We start from the raw sequence: 3,550 nt of genomic DNA on the forward strand, positions 1-3,550 counted from the left end.
TGATGAAATGTAGGGGTTGCACCATACTTTAAGGGACCAGGTCCCTTAAAGTAAGTTACAGGCAATAACTTTGAAAAACTATAAAGGTTCATTTGGTGTAAGGTATAAGGGATAAGCAATCCCAAGATAAAATAAAGGATCATTTTTATCGCATGTTTGGTTGGAGGGATTAATCAATACCGGGATAACTTATCCCATTATTTACACCATAGTGATGGGATAACTTATCCCATATGCATGGTGGGATAAGTTACCCTGGGTAATCCCGGGATAACTAATCCCGGAATTAGTTATCCTGGAATAACAATTTCCCGACCAAACGACCCCTAAGAAAGCTACAACTTTGCAGTAATTTGTAAACACAGATTTAACGTGGAAAGCTTCTTGCTCAAAGAAGGAAAACCATGTCTTGCCCTCACAAACACTTCAACAATCCACTATAAGCAACCTCTTGATTATAGATTTGATTTGAACTTAACTCTAGGTTCCACTTGCTTGTAATGACTCCACTACAAGCCTACCTTAGCAACTCTAGAAAGAACACACCTAACTCTAGGCTTCACCTACTTGAAATAACTCTACTACAAGCCTATCTTGAGAACTTTGCCAAGAACATACCTCAATACTGATCAACTTTAACCAATATTAAACTCAGGTAACTCTACCTAAGTACTCTTCAATAAAACAAAGAATGTTACTCTTATAACATGAGTAATTCAATTACAAACCAAGACTCGATTCAAGAAGTTATACACTCTCTTATCATACAAAGAATGGAACTTGAGCAATGTTGCAAAATTGACTTTTCACCTCTTTCGCTCTTTGAATAATCATGATTTTGAAAACTGCCGAATTGAGAAACATTTTTTTCCTTTTATAGTGGAGTAATAATTAGGGTAGAAATCTGCTTGGGCCGAGTGTCCTGGATAGTACACATCTCACCTGCACAGTTTGTTATACTAGATGACAAAACTGTGCAAGCCATGTGACAACTATATATTTCTATAAAGATCTAGGAACCTGGTCTCTTGTTGTCAGCTGATCATCATCAAAACAAGATATAACATATATATATAATGTGTGAACTATGCACATGGTCGTAAAGACCTCTACATCGACAAACGTGGTTTACAGTATTGGTTACCTCGAGATATCCACCTTCATGACGAGTTACACAATACCCTTTAAGCCTAAGTTAAAATCATTTAGCACATAATTTCAATCATTAACCTGAGAGCCATTTATTAAGGCATTAACCACTTGGTATCATCATACCAACATGCTTGCAAGCTAAATTTAAACATGCTTAATCAATCCATACAATTCACATTGACTCCCAAGTTCCATTAAAATCAAAATTATGGCCACCAAAGCCATTCAAAATCATTTTTATCTCCATTTATCCATCAATGCAGTGCATTGAGTTCAAAAGCAAGTTAAATCATGTAATTTTCCATAATTAAAATCAAATTAACAAAGTAGATTGAGGTTCATGCAATTCCAAGAGAAAATTCATCCAATTTGGGGAACCCATGTTCCCCATTTCAATCATTTAATTAAAGTACCAATTCACAAAAGCAGCAATTTAAAACATGAATAATCAATTCAAAGCATGAGAGAAGTAATTCAATCAATAATAAACAAAACTCCTCAACCAAATTTCAAAAACCACAATTTAAATCACATGAAAATCTATCAAATCAATGCCACAATGTAAAATCAAAGTTTGAGAAAGAGAGACATGCCTGAAAAATGCAAGAATTCGAAGTTAATTTGAAGTTTGAAGCCCGGATGATGAATGCACAATGAAACCCTTAAGCTTTCTTGGTTGGAGAGTTAGAGATGAATAAAGTAGAGTTTGATCTTTGAAAACTGAAGGAAAAGGGTCCCTTTTACATTTATAAGTCGTGAAAAAAGCGAAAAGACTAAAAGCCCCTCATCCTTAAGTGGAAAAACAATTTGGATAAAATTTAACCCTTGGCGTTGCATGCCATTATCGCAGAGGTTATGCTCCGTGCCACGCTAGTATTACGGAGGGTAACCTCCGTGACACAATGATAATGCGGAGGCTCACTGCTTCGAAGTTCTAAAATATCCCTGAACCCTTTTCAAAAATTCCAAAAATTTCCCAAATTACCCTTTTAACACCCCTAAACATAATTCAAATCAAAAATTGATATTACGAACACGAGAAGGCAAAAAATAAATTGATCAAAATTTTCAGGGCCTTATTTTATCCCTCATTTAGGATCATGCTTACCCAAATGATGAGTCAGGACATTTAACATGGGAATATCAAGAATACACCAAAGTCAAATGACAAACTTAGATAATAACAAGAGAAAAATCAAACTCATACCTTAAGCACTTCCATCTAACCCGGGGAACAAGAATGGATATTTGGCCTTCTTATCTTCGTTAGCTTCCCATATAGCCTCTTTTACCTTTTGGTCTCTCCAAAGAACCTTCACTGAATCTACATCCTTGCTCCTCAATCTATAAACTTCCCTATCTAATATCTCAATCGGGACTTCCTCATAAGATAAGGAATCCGTAGCACCAACATCCTCAATAGACACTATCAAGGAGGGATCACCCATACACTTTTTTAGCATGGACATATGAAACACGGGATGAATAGAGCCCAATTTTCCTCAAAATCAAGTATAGACCAACATAACGAGGACTGAGCTTCCCTTTTTTCCCAAACCTTGTGACTCTTTTCACAGGAGACACCTTTAAGAATACCCAATCATTAACCTCAAACTTTAATTCTCTTTACCTCTCATCCGTATAAGATATTAGGTAACTTTGAGTAGTCTCAAGTCTTTCTCTAATCACCTTTACCTTTTCCATGGCTTGGTGAACCAAGTCAGGAACAAATAACCTAGTCTCATCAAACTCAAACCATCCGATAGGAGACCTACATCTTCTACCATAAAAAGCCTCGAAAGGAGCTATCTGAATGCTCAAGTGATAACTATTATTGTATGAAAACTCAATAAGAGGCAAGTGATCAATCGAACTTCCCTTAAAATAAATTATACAGGCCCTTAGCATATCTTCCAAAGTCTAAATAGTATATTTCACTTGCCTATCCTTTTAAGGGTGGAAAACGGTGTAAGGTTCACCTGTGTCCCCAAACCTTTCTAAAAAAATTCCAGAAGTAGGATGAAAATTGCATACCTCAGTTCGAAATAGTGGATACTAGTACACCATGCAACTTCACAATCTCCTAAATGAATATCTTGGCATAATCCCCTACTGAGTAGTTAGTCTTCACAGGCAAAAAGTGAGCGAACTTAATCATTCTATCCAAAATGACCTAAATCAAATCATACTAATTGCGAGACCACGGAGACCCATAATGAAATCCATATTAATTATCTCCCACTTCTATATGGGTAACTCTATCTCTTGAGACATGACCCCCGACCTCAAGTGCTCCATCTTAACTTGCCGACAAACTATACACTTAGCCATAAAATTAGTTACATCTCTCTTCATATTGTTCCACCAATAGATCTTCTTCAAGTCTTGATACAATTTA

The sequence above is a fragment of the Capsicum annuum genome, chromosome 10, assembly GCF_002878395.1.
Source record: "Capsicum annuum cultivar UCD-10X-F1 chromosome 10, UCD10Xv1.1, whole genome shotgun sequence".
Taxonomy (NCBI): Eukaryota; Viridiplantae; Streptophyta; class Magnoliopsida; order Solanales; family Solanaceae; genus Capsicum; species Capsicum annuum.